Below are 19,722 nucleotides of genomic sequence, written 5' to 3'. Positions count from 1 at the left end.
TGAAGCCAAATGTAATTAATCTTTCTTTCACACTCTGCAGATATGAAATATTTTTATTTGTTCTGTATCTCCAGATATTATTTGAAAAGTATATCAATGTTTATGCCTCTTTCATCCACAGACAGCCTTTCTTCAAAAAGAGCAACTGTTTTTCCTTTCTATGGTTGCCAGACTGCTGCTTCTTGGGAGATCAGAGCTATTCCTTTTGTTTTGTCACTGCTTCTAAGAGTTCTCAAAATATTCCTTACATTTCTACTTATAACTATTCTACCTTGGCTGGTCCTCCAACAATACCGTGAATATCCTGCTGTTGTCCTCTCTATAGGGCACATTAGCCCAACCCAAAGGAGTTATGATACCATATATTTTACCAAATGCTGGTGAGGTCATTGTTTCAGGCTTCATTTTTCAGTCCTGGACTGCCCTATCATGTTCTGTAGAATTTAAACAGCCAGCACAGAAAATGGCATAGAATATGTGTAGCAGGTTCAACTCTCCAAGTTGGACTCCAATAGTTTAGGATCCATATCCTCATATTTGGGGTTGGACCAGGATCTGGGGAAGGCATAAGGAATCTCTCAATTTTTTCTCATTCTACATAAAGTTTGATTAGATCTGAATTAATTCACTGAATAAAAATAAAAACACTCTGAAAGAGTAAATTTAAAGTACTCACTGAGAGAACTTGCTTGATTCAACTACTAAGATATAAATGGAAATGAATTATATAAAAGGTGCTGTTTTATAATACTTTTAAGTAAAACAATGAGTATAAAACTTAATTCAGTGTTTTATAGCATAAAAAATGTACTTTGTTTCTCCTCCGTTAAGACTTGAAACTTGGGTTATTGGCTTGAAAATCAGTTTAAAGAAAGCAAGACAAAGCCATTGTTTTAATGGATTATCACAGTGATTTTTAAAACTGATTTAGCAATCCATATTTTTCTTATTGTACATGTCAAATTATCTAATCATCAATACAGAACTCGGGCAATAACAAGTTGTTATAAAGAACAAGAAAAATGTATAATGTGACTGACATTATTAGGGTTGTTTAATTTCTAATTTTAAAGTTATAATGTTAACTATTGACATTATGTATATGTAGATATAGTGTGTGTGTGCACTACACCACCACTGTAGTCAGATAATCATTTATTCTTTTTTTTTTTAAGATTTTATTGGGGAGTCAGGGGAGGGGAACAGACAAGTTGCTATCCTTCTGTTCTTCAGTCTAGTTGTGGAGGACGTTGCTTCACTGGCCCATGTTGGTGTTATCATTGCGCTCTTCCCCGGGTGAGGCAGATCGGTCTCCAGTCACTGAATGGCCGCTCACAGCAGCTCTTGGCAGCTCACGCAGACTGCTGGCTGCTCATGGTAGCTTACGGGAGTCCACTGCAGCTCCACTGCAGCCCACGCTGTCGCTGGCGACTCATGGCAGCCCAGCTCCACGTGGAGCTGTTGTTCACCATCTTAGCTGTAGAGGGCAGTGTCACTGGCCCTCATATGCAGGATCCAAACCTGGGCCCTGCTGCTCAGAGCTGGCATCCCAAGCCAACTCCTAACCAACGCACCACTTGGCCGGCCCTCATTTATTCTTTGATTAATTAATTAATTAATTAATTAATTTAAAGATAGTTGTAAGAAATCAGTTGTGGTCTAAGCACTATTCCAGGTGCTGTGAAATGGTAACAGGAATAATCACGGTTACTATCTTCATGGAACTCAAAGATGTTAAATTCGCCATAGAATTTAAGTGTCAAAATATTTTTTTAAGTGTGTGTGTGTGTATGTGTGTGTGAATCATGTTAACTTAAACATTGTGGTTAAGGGGAGTACTTCGTGGAGATATTTTAATGCATAGGACAATTTCTAACCAGACAAAAAATGGCTTGGGCCTTTAGCTTTATCAAGGAAAAGGGTAGGTGTGGCCAGTAGCAGGCAGGGCTGACTATGTGGGTATGTAAAATGGAAGTCTCTCCTAAGGTCTCCAGATCAGAGCAGCTAGAGAGGAAGAATGAAGATGATGCAGGAAGTGAAGCAGGGTATGGAGATCAGGTCAACAAACTGGATGGATAGCACCAGCAGCTACTTCACTAAGCTGGGGATAAGTTCTTAAAATTGTGCAGTTGCATTGGACAGGATAAGCCCTAGCAGGGAAGATGTAGGCACTTTAATTGATGTAAATAAATTTGGCTGATTCCTATACCCTTCCTGTTTCTTTAACTTACCATGTAGGGATTTTAACTTGACCATCTTGATCTTAGAAAGGGAATCAGGGATATTAAGAGCATGGATGGCTAAGGATTAACCTCCTGGTCCCAAAAGCCATTGCTCTGGGAGGCTCTGGGATTATAATCAAATCCAAGTAGTCTTAGTAGAAAGCACAGCCACTTCTGGTCTAAAAATACCAATGGGAAAATCTCTGCCCAATAATTTATAGTTAAGTCTCCTGGTATGGAAGCCATTGAAGCCCTACCTGGATGGGAAATCTAATCCTTTTGATTAAGCTCACTTTAAACTGGTGTAGATGGATTCCAGTGATCTGATTTTCTACATGTGTCCTTTGAAGCTGTGGCTCGTAGGGAGCAGCCACCGGCTTTTATTTTTCACTAAGGTTGGAGGGTTCATAACAAGGCCTTCTCCCTGAGTGAAATCACTAATCTCTTTTTTTTCTGATGCTGTCTCGTGGCCTGCAATGTCGCTTTGAAATGCTCAGTGCTCTGAGACAGTTAATTTATGTTAAATAGAATGCTTTAATTAAAAAACAGTGCTACTCAAAATGTGTTCACAGACTCAGGTTTGTGACAAGATAAAATACAGAAAGTGAGACTATGTATAGAAACTTTTATAGTAATTTGACAATTTGTTTGGAGTCTTGTTATTTTATTTTTCTAGTACTTCGTTTTTATTGTATTTTACCAATATATGAGTCTGAGACCAATTGGGGAGAAAAGAAACTGTTTCTTCACCAGTGATAGTTTGAAAAGCAAGCAGTAACTCTTAGCTGTTTTTACCCGACTGGACATCAGGAACTTGACTGAAACCATCAGATAGTCTACCTCTTCCAGGTAACTGTTTGAAATGATCATGGGAAACGTACTTCAACATTATTGAAGAGGACAGAAAAGTACCTTTTTGAGTGACATATCCAGAGCCATGGTCTAGCCTGTGATCTAGACATAGATATGCATGATAACTAAAATATTATTCCGTGGGTTTCTGAAATCAACATCAAAATCTTCTACACAAAGGAACTGACAATGATTCTCACCCAGTGTATCCAACAACAATATCTGTTCCTCTCCAGCATGACCTTTCCCTGTTCTTGGCCAAGATTACCGTTTATGAGTGACTGCTAATTCTTTACCAATTACAGCTTTATTCCTGCTCTTGTCTACTCATGGGTAAGAATTATTGAGATATTCAATCGTAGAATTCTCCCTGTTTCCTGACAACATCCAATCTAGAACAAAGCCCTGCTTTCCTAGACCCTCCCCCAAATCACCCAAACAAAGCCTCAATGCTGTTAATAGGTTCTTTCTAACACTATTATTGAGAGGTTCATAGTTCCCTCTGGTGTGCATTCTCCCTCTGTGCACCGTGTAATAAACCCAGCTTGTCAACTGCAGATGTGCTTCTGGTGGTTTTTGGCTGGAAGCTGTTGACATGCTTTACCTCTCTGCTTCTACATCTTCGAAATGAGAATCCAGTGGTCAGGGGTCATGGTGATGGCAGGCATTTCACACTCCTCTTAGTGGAAGACACTTCTGGCTGAGAATCCCAGCTGAAAATAGATTTCTTTATCCCACAGTGCCCTGGCATTTGCTCTATAACACCATTAAATCTCCACTGCGAGTAGTGGCAGCTCACAATCATATTTTGTGGTCTATAAATTTGCCAAAATAAAGGAATGTTTGGTTAGTAGGCTTTATGTCATGTATTTCACAACATAAGGAAGCTGGGTTTTTCTAGGCTTGCTAGAACAATGTTGCTTTGTTCATTCGCCTGGATTATTATCAGAGGAGCTGGTTGGGAGTGGAAGAATTGACTGGTGATGATTCTTCTGGGTTACCCCGTTAGGTGATTGTCTCATGGGCTGATTTTATGATCAAGGGGGTTTATCTAGGATAGAATTTTTCACCTTTTTTTTTTTTCTTTTATAACATTTGGAATTCTTCCTTCAAATGAAATCACTAGGGGTTATCTAATAAAATAATATGTGAAATGGATAAGCTCAGGAAAGGCCTGTAAAACACAGGCGGGAGATGTCCTTCCTGGCTTTTTCTTCCTCCTGCCTTGTTCTCACTCCAGACCATGCTTAGGCCTCCCGAGGCATCTAACAGGGATTTTCACTGTTAGGGCAGGAGGTCTTGGAAACTTGAAGTTAACAATTGGGAACCATAAACAGAACCTCTTTTCTAAAATATCTGATATTCACATCTGGTTAATATCAGAGGCATTTATCCTTGTTAGATTTGGGGCATGGACATGAAGCCTTTGTGAACTACTGCTAACTTAGAAACAAACCAGCTTTAAGACTTCCTTACTTTGGGATTTGGTCCCCTCAAAAACATGTTCTTGTCGTGCCTATTTCAGTTAGTCTGTCTGTAGAGGCACTTTTTAAAATTATTTTTCATTTTGCAATTATCGTTGACATTCAATATTTATATTAGTTTCAGGTGTACAGCATAATGGTTAGACATTTGTATAATTTATGAAGTGATTCCCCTGATAAGTCTAGTACCCACCTGGCTCTATACATTGTTATTACAATATTGTTGACTGTCTTCTTTATACTGTACTTTATATCCCTATGACTATTTTGTAACTACCAATTTGTACTTTTTAACCCCTTCACCTTTTTCACCCAGCCCCCAAATCTCCTTTCCACCTGGTAACCATTAGTTTGTTCTCCGTAAGGTCTGTTTCTGTTTCGTTTGTTCATTTATTTTGTTCTTTATTATTTTACATATAAGTGAGATCATATGGTATTTATCTTTCTCAGTGTTTTTTACTCAGCATAGTACCCTCTTTGTCCACCCACGTTATCGCAAATGGTAAGATTTTATTCTTTTTTATGGCCCAGTAATATTTCATTGTATATACGTATGTACCACATCTTCTTTATCCAGTCATCTATTGATGGGCATTTCAGTTGCTTCCATATCTTGACTATTGTAAATAGTGCTGCAGTGAACATAGAAGTGCATGTATCTTGTCAAATTAGTGTTTTGGATTTCTTCAGATAAACACCCAGAAATGGAATTGCTGGGTCGTAAGGTAGTTCTATTTTAAATTTTTTGAGGAACCTCCAAACTATTTTTTGTAGTTGCTGCACCAATTTGTAGTCCTACCAACAGTGCGCGAGGGTTCCCTTTTCTCCACATCCTCACCAACACTTGTTTTTTGATTTATTGACAATAGCCATTCTGACAATGTGAGATGGTATCTCATTGTGGTTTTAATTTGCATTTCTCTGATGATTAGTGATGTTGAGCATCTATTCACATGTCTGTTGGCCATCTGTATGTTCTCTTTGGAGAAGAGTCTGTTCGTGTCCTCTGCCCATTTTTTAAATTGGATTGTTTGGCTTTTTTTTTTGGTGTTGAGTGCATGAGGTTTTTGTTTTTTTTTTTTTAATAGATTTTGGATATTAACTCCTTATCAGATGTATCATTGGCAAATATCTTCTCCCATTAAGATGTCTTTTTGTTTTGTTGATGGTTTTCTTTGCTGTGCAGAAACTTTTTAGTTTGATGTAGTCCCATTTGTTTAATTTTTCTTTTTTTTTCCCTTGCATGAGGAGATATATAAGAAAAAATATTACTAAGGGCAGTGTTAGAGAGTTTACTGCCTATGTTTTCTTCTAGGAGTTTTACGTTTTTGGGTGTTACATTTAAGTCTTTAATCCATTTTGAGTATATTCTTGTGTATGAAGTAAGAAGGTGGTTCAGTTTCATTTTTTTATGTGTATCTGTCCAGTTTTCCCAACACCATTTGTTGAATAGACTATCTTTACCCCATCGTATCTTCTTGCTTCCTTTGTTATAGAGTAAATGATCACATAGGTATGGGTTTATTTCTCAGCTCTCTATTTTGCTCCATTGATCTACGTGTCTGTTTTTATACCAGTACCATACTGTTTCGATTACTATGCTCTTATGTATAATTTGATATCAGATAGTTTGATTCCTCCAACTTTGTTCCTCTTTCTCAAGATTGCCATGACTATTCAGGGTCTTTATGGTTCCCTATAAATTTTAGGGTTATTTGTTCTAGTTCTGTGAAAAATGCCATTGGTATTTTCATAGGGATGGCATTGAATCTATAGATTGTCTTGGGTAGTATGTACATTTTAACTATATTAATTCTTCCTATCTATAAGTATAGTATATTTTTCCATTTATTTGTATCTTCTTCAGTTTCTTTCTTTGATGTCTTATAATTTTCCATGTACAGTGTTTTACCTTCTGGGTTAAATTTATTCCTAACTATTGAATTTTTTGATGTAATTATAAATGGTTTGTTTTTTCTTAATTTCCTTTTCTGATAGTTCATTATTGGTATATAAAAATCGGTTGGTTTCTGAATATTAATTTAATCCTGCTTGTTTACCGAATTCATTTATTAGTTCGAATAGTTTTTTTGGTGGAATATTTGGGATTCTCAATATATGGTACCATGTCATCTGTGAATAATGGCAATTTTGCTCTTCCTTTCCAATTTGGATGCCATTTATTTATTTATTTATTTATCTATTTATTTATTTATTTTCTTTTTCTTGTCTGATTGCTATAGCTAGGACTTTCAATATTATGTTGAATAAAAGTGGTGAAAGTGAACATTCTTGACTTGTTTCTGACATTAATAAGAATGCTTTTAGCTTTTCCCCTTTGAGTATGATGTTAGCTGTGGATTTGTCATATATGGCCTTTATTATGTTGAGGTATGTTCCTTCTATTTCCACTTTGCTGAGAGTTTTTATCATAAATTGATACTAGATATTGTCAAAGGCTTTTTCTGTGTCTATTGGTATGATCATGTGATTTTTTTTTCTTTCATTTTGTTTGTGTGGTCTATCATTGATTTGTGGATATTGAAACAACTTTGTATCCAAGGAAAAAACCCTTCTTGATCATAGTATATGATCTTTTTAATATATTATTGAACTCAGTATGCTAATATTTTGTTGAGGGTTTTTGAATCTGTGTCCATTAGGGATATGGTTCAATAGTTTTCTTTTTTTGTAATGCCTTTTTCTGGTCCTGGAATCAGGGTATTGGTGGCCTCGTAGAATGAGCTTGGGAGCCTTTCCTCCTCTTGAATTTCTTGGAATCATTTGGGAAGAATAGGTATTAATTTTTTTTTGAATGTTTGATTAAATTCACCTGTGAAGCCATCTGGTCCAGGATTTTTGTTTGTTGGGAATTTCTTGATTACTGATTTGATTTCAATAATTAGTCACTTCAGATTTTCTGTTTATTCATTCAGTTTTGGAAGATTGTATGCTTTTAGGAATTTATCCATCTCTTCCAGATTGTCCAATATGTTGATGTATAATTGCTCGTAGTATTTTCTTATATATATTTTTTTATTTCTGTGGTGACTGTTGTCTCTTCACTTCTTTCATTTATGATTTTATTTATTTGGATTCTCTTTCTTTTTATTTTGATAAGTCTGGTAAAAGGCTTATCAATTTTGTTTATCTTTTCAAAGAATCAGCTCTTGATTTCATTGATTTTTTTTGTTTTTTTTTGTATTTTTTACTTAGACTCTATTTTGTTTATTTTTGCTCTGATCTTTATTATGTCCTTCCTTATACTCACTTTGGGCTTCGTTTACTGTTCATTTCCCAGTTCCTTTAAGTGTACAGTTACGTTGTTTATTTTAGATGTTTCTCTTTTTTGCATTTTTACATTAAAATATATAGCTAACATACAATATTATATTAGTTTCAGGTGTACACCATAGTTATTCAACACTTATATACCTAAAGAAGTGATCACCATGACAAGTCCAGTAACTATCTGACACTGTACCCTGTGATCACAATATTGTTCACTATATTCCCTATGCTGTATATTACATCCCTATGACTTATTTGTTTTATACCTGGATATATGGACCTCTTATTCCCCTTCAACTCCCTCTCCCCATTTTAAAATGTTTCAGTTACAGTTGAAATTCAATATTATTTTATATTAATTTCAGGTGTACAGCATAATGGTTAGACATTGATGTAATTTAAGAAGTAATCCCCTGACTAGTATCCACCTGCGCTGTACATAGTTATTACCATATTATTGACTATATTCCCAATGCTTTGCTTTACATCCCCATGACTATTCTGTGACTACCAATTTGTACTTCTGAATGCCTTCAACTTTTTCACCTTGTCCCCAAAACCCTCTCCCATCCATCACCCCATAGTATCCTTCTGACACCATTCATAGCTATTGCAATATTATTGAGTATTTTCCTTATGCTGTATCCTATATCCCCATGACTACTATGTAACAACCAATTTGTACTTCTTAATTCCTTCCCTTTTTCATCCATTTCCAACCCCCCTCCTATCTGGCAACCATCAAAATGTTCTCTGTATCTGTGAGTTTCTGTTTTGTTTATTTTGTTCTTTAGATTCCACATATAAGTGAAATCACACTGCATCTGTCTTTCTCTGTCTGACATACTCCGCTCAATACAATACCTTTCAAGTTCATCCACGCTGCCAAAGATGGCAAGTATCCATTTCCTTTGATAGCCGAGTAATATTCCGCTGTATATACCACCTCCTCTTTATCCATTTGTCCATTGATGCACACCCAGGCTGCCTCCATGTCTTGGCCATTGTAAACAATGCTGCAATGAACATATGAATGTACATGGTACATGTCCCCTCAAAGTAGCATTTGGGTTGCTTTGGATAAATACCCTGAAGTGGGAATACTGGGTCCTTTTTTGTATCTTGTTATAGCCTTTGTGTTAAAGTCTATTTTGTGTGGTATAAGCACTGCTACTCATGCTTCTTTTTCATTTCCATTTTCATTAAATATCTTTTCCCATGCTTGTACTTTCAGTCTGTATGTGTCTTTCTATCTGAAGTGAGTCTCTTGTAGGCAGCATATAAGGTTCTTGTTTTCTTATTCATTCAGCTTCCCTATCTTTTGATTGGAATATTTAATCCATTTACATTGAAAGTAATTGCTGGTAGATCTGTAGTTATTGCCATTTTATTATTCATATTCTTGACTTTTTTTCATATTAAAGAAGTCCCTCTAAGATTTCTTGTAATACTTGTTTGGTGGTGCTTTTTAGCTTTTTTTTTTTTCCTGGGAAGCTCTTTATCTGTCCTTTGATTCTATTATAAATGATAGCCTTGTGGAGTAGAGTACTATTGGTTGTAGGTCCTTGCTTTTTATCACTTTGAATATTTCCTGCCAATCCCTTTTGGCTTGCAAAGTTTCTGTTGAGAAATCAGCTGATAGTTTCATGGGTACTCCCTTGTAGGTAACTAACTGCTTTTCTCTTGATGCTTTTAAGATTCTCTCTTTGTCTTTAACATTTGGCATTTTAATTATGATGTGTCTTAGTGTGGATCTCTTTGGCTTCACTCTGCACTTCCTGGGCTTGTATGTGTATTTCCTTCAGGTTAGGGAAGTTCTGTCATTATTTCCTCAAATAGGTTTTCAATTCCTTGCTCACTTCTCCTTCTGGTACTCCTATGATGCAAATGTTGATATGCTTGATGTTCCCGATGCCCTTAAACTGTCCTAATTTTTTGGATTATTTTTTCTTTTCAGTGTTCCCAAGCCAGATATTAACCAACTCGCCACTTGGCCGGCCCTCAGTGTTCCTTTTGGGTACTTTTTGCTACCTTACTGTCTAAATCACTGATTTGGCCATCTGCTTCATCTAATCTACTGTTAATTTCCTCTAATGTATTCTTCATTTCAGTTATTCTATTCTTTATTTCTGACTTTTTTTTATGGTTTCTATGGCCTTTTTTATGCTTGCTATCTTTGTGTTGAAGTTCTCCCTGATCACTGAGCATCCTTATAACCATGGTTTTGAATTGTGCACTTGGTAGATTGCTTATCTCCATTTTGTTTAGTTCTTTTTCTGGAGCTTTGTTCTGTTCTTTCATTTGGGATATGTTTCTTTGTCTCCCCATTTTGGCTGCTTCCCTGTGCTTGTTTCTGTTTTAGGTAGAGCTGCTATGCCTCTCAGTCTTAGTAGAGTGGCCTTATGTAGTAAATGTCCTTACACATCTGTGGTGCAGCCTCCCTGGTCACCTAAGCCAGATGCTTCAGGTGTGTCCCTTTTGTGGGTTGTGTCTGCCCTCCTGTTGTAGTTGAGTCCTGGTTGCTGGTTTCACTTTCATGGGAGGGTTCACCCTTGGGTTGATTGGTTGTGAGGACTGGCTATGACTACTGTGGAGGAGTTGTTGTGCAGTGGCTGACCTCGTAGGGCAGGATTCACTTCAGCAGTCTTGTGCCTGCCCATTCTGTCCTTTGGGTGTGTTGTCCTTGGAGGCAGCTGTTGAGGTTCCAGTTTGGTCTGAAGCTGGTCTTTGGGTGTGCTAGTTCCCATGGTCTCTGGGTAATGGCCCTGCCACAGGCCATTATTAGCCACAGACCATTATTAGCCACAGCCTGTGCCTTGCCTGGGGTCACGTGGCATGAGCCACCAAGTAATCCATAGATGCCGCCACCCATGCTGAGCTTGGAGGTGCCTCAAGAGGTCCAGTTATGAATCTAGGCTGTCTTTGCCTAAGAACCCAGAACCTAGACAGCTTAAGGCTGCTCAGCAAGAGATACAGGACATGCCATAACCAGATGCTGCTTGCCAAGACAGGCTGTTTGTATGGAAAACCACTGGAGTGGCTTGGGTGTGCCAGAAAGTTGGTTGGGGTGTTAGGAATCAACTGTGGTGGGGTGAAGGAAGAGTGTTAGCTAGGTTGATGGAGACTCAGATATGGCAGCCACCTGTGTCTACAGCTGGGGGAGTGAGGGAGGGCTCAACAAAAAACAATGGCTTCCATCAGTTCCTCCGTCTGGGAGAAAGCTGCCTGTCCAGCTCTCACTGTGAAGCTAGACAATTCAGTTCCTCCCTCCATATCCCAGGCACCTTTCAAACTGCTGCCACAGCACTGGAGATCAAAGCAAGTGAGACCGTCAGCAAGTAAATCTGTGTGTGGGCTCTTTAATAGGAGCACCTGAGACTGAAGCTGCCCTTGTCTCACTTAAACACAATCTCCACTGGTTTTCATGGCCAGAAGTTATGGGGACTTCTCTTGGCACTAGAACCGTGGACTGGGGTGCCTGGTGTGGGACTGGGATCCCTTGCTCCTCTGGGGGGGGAGGGGGGAGCCTCTGCAGTCATGATATTCTTCCTGAATTTTAATGGTCACACACAGGTGTGAGGCCAGCCTGTTCTGTGCCCCTGCCCCTCCTTTCAGTCTCGAGGTAGCTTCTTCTGTATGTCCTTAGTTGTTTGTAGGGTTTCGGTTCAGTTAAACTTCAGGCGATTCCCAGTGATGGTTGTTCTGTAGTTTAGTTGTAATTTTGATGTGTTTGTGAGAGGATGTAATACAGCTTTTACCTACTCTGCCATCTTGACCATAAATCTTATAATAACACTCTCTTTTAGATTTTACTTGTTTTTTTATGTATGCCTGTATTGTTATGAATTTCCCTCTTAGGACTGCGTTTGCTGTGTCACATAGATTTTACATTGTTGTGTTTTCATTTTCATTTGTCTCAAGATATCTTTTGATTTCTTCCTTGATCTCATTGTTAATCCATTCATTGTTTAGTAGCATGTTATTTAGCCTCCATGTGTTTCTGTTTTGTTTTGTTTGCTTGTTTTTTATTGTATTTGATTTCTAGTTTCATACCATTGTGTTTGGAGAGGATGCTTGATATGATTTCAGTCCTCTTGAATTTATTGAGATTTGTTTTGTGGCCTAACGTGGTCTATATTGGGAAATGTTCCATGTGCACTTGAAAAAACTGTATACTCTGCTTTTTTGGGATGGAATGCTCTAAAAATATCAATTAAATCCATCTGGTTTAGTGTGTAATTTAAGGCTGCTGTTTCCTTGTTGATTTTCTGTCTGGAAGATCTGTCCATTTGTGTCAGTGGGATGTTAAAGTCCCCTACTATGATTGTATTGCTTTTGATCTCTCCCTTTATGTTGACCAATATTTGCTTTTTATATTTAGTTGCTCCTATGTGGGGCACATAAATATTTACTACAGTTATATCCTCTTGTTGGATTGGTCACTTTATTATTCTATAATGTTCTATTTTTGTCTCTTATTATAAACTTAGTTTTAAAGTCTATTTTGTCTGATACAAGTATTGCTACTCTAGCTTGTTTTCATTTCCATTTGCATGAAATACCTTTTTCCATCCCTTTAAATTTCATCTATGTGTATCTTTTGATCTGAGATGAGTCTCTTGTAGACAGAATATGTATGGGGCTTGTTTTCTTATCAGTTCAGCTACCCTATGTCTTTTGATTGGAGCATTTAATCCATTTATATTTAAAGTGATTATTGATAGGTACATAGTTATTGCCATTATTCATAATTTTGATATTTTTATTTTTCCCTTTCTTCTTATAGAAGTCCATTTAACATTTCTTGTAATACTGACTTGATGATAATGAATTCCTTTAGCTTTTGCTTCTCTGGGAAGATCTTTAAAAGTCTATTTAAAAAAGTATTATGAGCTAATGTGCCTGGGATGGAGAACATTTGACCAGTGATTGTTTGGAAATACAGCTCAATCTGGTAACTGATGTATTTGATACTAAAAATAGATACAATTCTATAGCTATTTATAATGGATTTAGAAAAGTGTGTTTTCAGAGCTGGTATTTAGATGTTGACATTTGCACATCTGCTTTTAGGAGAAGTACCTGATTTCTAAAGGCCAATTGCCTTCCACCTTTTCCTTTCACGGACATGTCTGTGGAAGGTGTCATGTATTTTATTGAGGGACAAGAGGGAGATCTGTGTCTTCATGGTTTACATGCTGATTTAGGAGATCTTAGAACATCTGAAGAACAAAGGACTGAAGCCTTGCTTTATTTCTAGTCACTTATACCAGACATTTTAGCAATGCAGGATTAGAAGAAGCTCAAAGCCCCTATACACTTTGATTAGGAGGGTAAAATCATCAGGCATTGGCCCCTTTTAAAATGAAAAATGGGTAAGAGTCCTCTAGGTTAATTGGTCTGGGAAAAGCAGTATTGTGACAGACATCATTGCTTCTTCCCTGAGATTTGGTCAAGCTGTGGCCCTATGGGAGCTGAGAATATTTACCTAGTTATGTGTACCTGCCTATGCCAGGTCTGCGCTGTTGGATACATCTCCTACCCTGCCTCCTTTCTCAGATAGGCAGCCAGTTTGTGCTTATCTGGAAGGAAAGGTTCAGCATAGCCCTTGATCATTTTCATATTTTGTATCTAATTTCTGTAAGCCTAGAATCATACATATGTCAAGCATTTTCCAAATTGTTTGATGATATTTTTCTTGTGTGGCTAAGTTGGTCTTATACAAAAAATAATGAAGGATGTGAGCTTGGAATACAGTAGGAAGTGAAAAAAAAATCAAAAGTGTTTTCAAATTTTTTTAAATTAAACTTTATTGAGGTGACAATGGTTAGTAAAGTTACATAGGTTTCAAGTGTACAATTCTGTAATACATCATCTACATATCACATTGTTTGTTTACCACCCAAAGTCAGTTCTCCTTCCATCACCATATATTTCATCCTGTTTATCCTCTCTACCACCCCCTCCCCCACCTTACCCCCTGGTAACCACTGAACTATTGTCTGTCTATGAGTTTTTGTTTCTTTGTTTGTCTTGTTCCTTTGTTGCTTTCAGTTTTATATCCCACATATCAGTGCAATCATATGGTTCTCAACTTTTTCTGTCTGATTGATTTCGCTTAGCATAATAATCTCAAGATCAATCCATGTTGTTGCAAATGGCACTAAATCATCGTTTCTTAGAGCAGGAAAGTGTTCCATTGTGTATATATACCACATCTTCTTTATCCAATCATCTATATTTCTTAATAGTGATTTTGTAGTTAACCTAAATTATTCATGTTTATGAGCACCACCTGTTCAGTGCTTACTCTTTGATTTATATCAATTTGATTATGATTTATTTCTCATTATCTTCTCTAACTTTGCTATAGTTAATTTTTATTAAGTTTAAAGATGAGTTAAATATTGGGGGGAAATAAATATGTATTTCAAATCTTTCCTTGAACAGATATGGAAAACAGAAAATAAAAGGGGAGGGAAAATACTTTTTCTTTCTGGTGTTGGCCTGTGAAGTAATGCTTCCTTAATCTTCTCAATGCCGTGCCAAACATGATTTCATTATAACTTTAATATAGATTTTTAAATATACTCAAGAAGTGCTTTAAGAACTGTGAAAATCCTGCTGAGCACATATTAAACATCTTCTTCTGGGTAAATTATCATTAAAACAAGAACAAAGCACAGTGAGGCAATGATATGACGCCCTTGTGCATAATCATGCTTTGAGGTAACAGAGTTCTTGCAAACTAAACCTACCCTCAAAGTTCTCAACTACAAAAACTGTGTTATTACTTTGATTTAATAATCTTTGCTTCTAGGAATAGTGATCAAGCTAATAAAGCATTTTGAAGTACTAGGATACGTAAAGCCCTATACTGATTGCTGTGGTGAATACTCAGGGAATCCAGGTGTAACCTTTATCTTCCAAGAGCACTGGAAATAACATATGCAAAAGTAGCACCAAAGTACAAGGCAGAATGTTTTAAATGCTGTGAGACTAGAATAGATGAAATGTGAAAGCTTGGATGATGGAAGGGTTATTTCTGCCTGGAAGGATGGTAGAAGGCTTCCTGGAAGAAGCAATATTTGTGATACCAGAGAACTGAAGAGGTAAATATTATATTAAAGTAATTACCAATGATGGCAGAGGATGGGATGGGATGGGTAGAAAGAAGAGCCTCTGAGGAAAGTAGAGTTGTGTGGAGGGCTACACGTGATGGCCATAAGAATGGGGGAAAATGGGTGAAGTTGATTTCATGAACTTTGTAACATATATAATGAATACACTGGAAATCCAAAGTAGTCTTGGCCAGTATTTAACTAAATATAGGACCAAATATGATATGAAAGAAAGAGAGAGAAAGAAAAAGGAGTGTAAGCCAGTGAATGTGTGAAAAGGCAGAGAAAATCAATGTTTAATTAAGTACTTTGATTCAAGGACCAGTCACAGAATTTGTTGTTAGGTTGTAGAGTCGGTGGCAGAACTAGATTGGTATGTGGGTCTGTTTGCAACAAAGCACATGGTGGTTCTATTACCCCAAGCTACCTAAATACACTCCTCACAGTGTGCATCATTGACAAGGAGGCCATGAAGCTAATTCACTTGTATGTTTTTAATACTTTTAGAAATATATAGAGATTAATAGGAAATACAATTGGAAAGGGAGATTTTTAACATACTATTTTTAGTTTATAACAGTGATATTGCAAACAATTGGGGGTAAAAAGATCAATTGTACTGTTAAGGTAGTCAGACTTTGAATTCTCTGTCTCTAAAACAAGGAATTTTAAACATTTGATATTTTTTTAAATATTTATTTTCAAAGAAGTTGATTAATTTTTAAGCAATACTAGACTACACTAAATATATCAAGAAATTATCATTGGATTCACTGTGGTTTGTCAGTCCTTTCGTAAATGAGTTCAAATCTTCCATAATCATAAAAAATTTCTGAAAATTCTAGTTTACTGATTGAAGAAACAGGGATATATAATTGCATTGACATCTAACTCCAGAGTCAGTAATATTTTTAAAAAAGAGGACATTATGTAGCGTGATAAGTTTTGAAAAGCTTTATCTAGATTATTATAGCCTACTTTTATAAAATATTTAGACAATATTAAATTGGGAGTTTTGTAGTAAGAACAATTAATAAACACCAGTGAAGAGGAGCAGTGGCCAAACTTCAGAGTTACGATACTTTGGGAGAGTCGAATTTGGCAAAATATAAGTACCATTAATGACAGAAGTAAAAAAAAATTATAAAGTGGTTGAGGGAAATGGTTCATGTTGGGAGTGGGCATGGTGTTGGTTTAGAATCACACCAACTTGGACTCTAATCACAGTTCCACCACCTACTAGCTTTGTGACTTTAAACAACTTATTTAACCTTCTGGAAGTCTCTTTTCTTTAAGTAAAGTGGGTAAGTAATACTTATCAGGCCAAGGCCTTACCAAAAATATTAATGCATCTTTCACACAGCCCGGCTCCTAGGAAATCAATGATTATTACTAGAATCCTTTCCTCCTTTTTCTATTTATAATTATTTACCTTAAGATTTTGTAATTATTAATAATAATAATAATTATGACTAAGATTGCAAAATAAGAAATACTGCAGTTACTCAACTCAGCCTGTGACCTGTCTTGTGGAAAATAATCTTCTATGAAGTGAATACCTTGGTGAAAATCCTGTACTTTTCATATTATTTTCTCCACCTGATGAAGAGCTCCTTTATCATCTTCCCTTACATCTTCTGTGAGGGGTACTCAAACCTCTGCTCTCTTGAAGACTTCTAAGGATGAGAAACTTGCTATTTTCCATCTTATATAGAGCTCTGCCACACAGAAAGTTCTTCTTTAGGTTCTGCTTACAAATATGAAGTGAAATACCTCGTTCCGCTTATTAGATTCTTCATAGTTGACAAAGATATAGTGACCATGATTGACTTCTTATTGTTATTATTACAATACTTTGGTTTTACACTATTGAACGCTCAGTCATTCAGTGCACTGTGCAGCCAATTACTTCAGCTTTAGGAAACATTTCCCTTTGTTAGTATGATATATCCCATTTCCTGGCTGGAATGGAATGAACCAGGCATAAGTACAATTTTAATATTCTCTTCAGGCTTTTCATTTGATCAAATATTTTAAATTATTAATCTCAAATTGAGAATTTTGGGGCTAATGATAGAGTTCTGTGGCATTATGTAGTATACACTGCTGCTCAGAGTCTTCCTGACGTTGTTCATTTTATATCTCTTTTATTAGTTGATTGTGGTTAATGTGCTATCTTATATCCATTTTTTTCCCAATCCGGAGTCTTCCATCAAAAAAAAAAATACAGCAAGGACTATGCATTTTTTATACTTCTGTGGAGGCACTTTAAGGGGGATGGAGATAAAGGTGATGTGGTGGGTCTCTAGTTCCAACTACCAGAAAATGCACCTCTGATTCAGTGGCATTATCAAAGTAGGATTTAAGGGTCTTGGTGATTTTTTCTTTTTGATTATGTAATAAGACTTTCCAACCTCAATTTACAATGTAAGAGATTTCTGGAAGGCTTACTTTCTGGTGATGTCCCTAAGTGAAGTTCTTTATAGATTGAGAGGACTCTGCTATTAGTTGCTGGGGTGTCATATGAACATATGAGTTTTTTGATTAGCTGATAGGACTCTCCAAACCCAATTTAAAATGTATAAGATGTCTGGAATGCCTACTTCTATCTGGTGATGTCCCTAAGTGGAAGTTCTTTATAGATTGAGAAGGCTGTGCTATTAGATGCATGGGGTGTCATATGAACATAGCAGGACCCAGTCTGAACATCTGAAGCCCTAGAAAAAATGAAGAACAGCACTTAGTGAGAGATTCTGCAAATGTTAGCAACCCAAACACAGTGGGAAACATTTTATTTAGCATTATCTGTGAAACATGATGCTTTTAACATAGTGATTGGAATCTTAGGGCAATACTTCCTTTGGGCTTGCAGGACACATGATCTTGCTTAGAGGGTGCCAGTATTTCATACTTTCCTGCCTGGCTTCATATAGTCCTTTATTTTGCATACCTGGCTCTGAGGATGGTATTGACTGGCTGCCAGGACAAGAAAGCAGACCAAGCATAGTGATATGGGTCCAGATAAAATTAAGTCACCATGAGATCTCTGTTTTTGTTTGGTCAGCTGCATGTCATTGTCATCTTTGGCTTCAATTATGATACCATATTTAGATTTAGCATAATGATGAGGGAAGACTCCAAGGCATATTGGTCCTAGACCCTAACCATTGACCTAAAAATTTTGGGAAAGGCCCTCTTTTTATAGGATATGCTTAGAAAACTTGTAGAAACATGTTAATTTGTGAGGATGTTTTGAAATTTGGGCTGTATTCATGGAACTACCTCTCTTTCCCATACTTACAAATTAGGGATTTGAATTAGATCAGTGATTCTTTTTGTTCTACTTATTGGACCTTATGTTATAAAATATTTTGTAAACCAGGCAGAATGTTTATTAAGTAATGAATCCTTTTACCTATATGTTAATAATCAAAAACATAGAAAATTGTTTTTGTCAGTGTTCCCAATGAGTACAAATTATTCTCTCTTTCTACACTGGTTGATAATTCCCAATAAGAGAGTAAATTATCCATAGACCTGTACCATTTTGTTCAGCCTTACGACACAGTGACAGTCATTTCCAGATCTCCATTACAGCCTCCACCTGTCCCTGTGGGCCCTGGGATATAAAGTTAGGAAATCGTTGACTATAAGCTTCCTGAGATTCCTTCTAGGACTCATGTTATATAACTCTATAAATTTGTGTTCTATTTATCCTTATTAACAGTGCATTTCTGACCAAGAAAGAAATCAAAGCATCACACTGACCATTATTCACTAATCATGGCCTGAAGTGCAAATGGCATTTATGAGTATTACTTTTCCAAATTCTGAGATATTGATTAATTTCTAATAATGCTTTTTTCTACTTTTTAAAATTTATTTTTAATCCACTAACTTTAAGTCCTGTATTCTCGAAGGCTCCAATGAACTTAACGGCTATTAGTTTTGGGAGATGTTTCAGCATGACTTCTAACGAAATGTGGAAATAAGCAGCATCAAGAGAAATATATACATTATATATGTAATATATACACACATATATGCACACATATACACATGCATGTGTACATGTATGTATACAGTTGTGTGCTGTATAAGGAGGCTTCGGTCAACGATAGGCCCCTTAGACAACAATGGTCCCATAAGATTATAATGGAGCTATACAAGCCCTATCGCCCAGTGATGCCATAGCCATGGTAACATGGTAGCTTGATGTATTACATGTTTGCGGTGATACCAGTGTAAATAAATCTGCTGTGCTGCCAGTTGTTTAAAAGTATAGCACATACAATGGTGTACAGGACGTAATACTTGATAATAGTGACTCTGTTACTGGCTTATGTATTGACTATACTATGCTTTCTATCATTACGTTAGATGTACTCTTTCTACTTACATACAAAAATTTTGCTGTAAAATAGTATGTTGTCTTATGCCGCAAGTAGCCTCATACAGCTCATGTTCATTATATCTCTTGATGCATACTTTTTCACTTGTGCTTGATTTTATCTTGTGTTGTTTTGTACAGTAACACTCTGTACAGGCTTGTAGCCTAGGAGCCATAGGCTCTACCATATAGCTTAAGTATGTAGTAGGCTCTACCATCTAGGTTTGTGTAAATGCACTTTATGATTTCACAATAATGAAATCGCATAACCATGCATTTCTCATATCATATTCTTGTTGTTAAGCGGCAAATGACTCTGTGCGTGTGTATGTGTGTATATATATATATATATATATATATAT

The 19,722-nt window shown here is 36.5% G+C and overlaps 1 protein-coding gene across 1 annotated transcript in view; it reads left to right on the top strand.

Moving 5' to 3' along the window:
• The window catches only part of ADAMTS3 (ADAM metallopeptidase with thrombospondin type 1 motif 3), a 272,211-nt gene that overhangs the window by 21,460 nt on the left and 231,029 nt on the right, over positions 1–19,722 (top strand). The gene's annotated exons all lie outside the window — the stretch shown is intronic.

The sequence above is a fragment of the Hipposideros armiger genome, unplaced genomic scaffold (assembly GCF_001890085.2).
Source record: "Hipposideros armiger isolate ML-2016 unplaced genomic scaffold, ASM189008v1 scaffold_439, whole genome shotgun sequence".
Lineage (NCBI taxonomy): Eukaryota > Metazoa > Chordata > Mammalia > Chiroptera > Hipposideridae > Hipposideros > Hipposideros armiger.
Note: the sequence above shows the minus strand (reverse complement) of the source record. Positions and strands in the feature narration are given on the sequence as shown.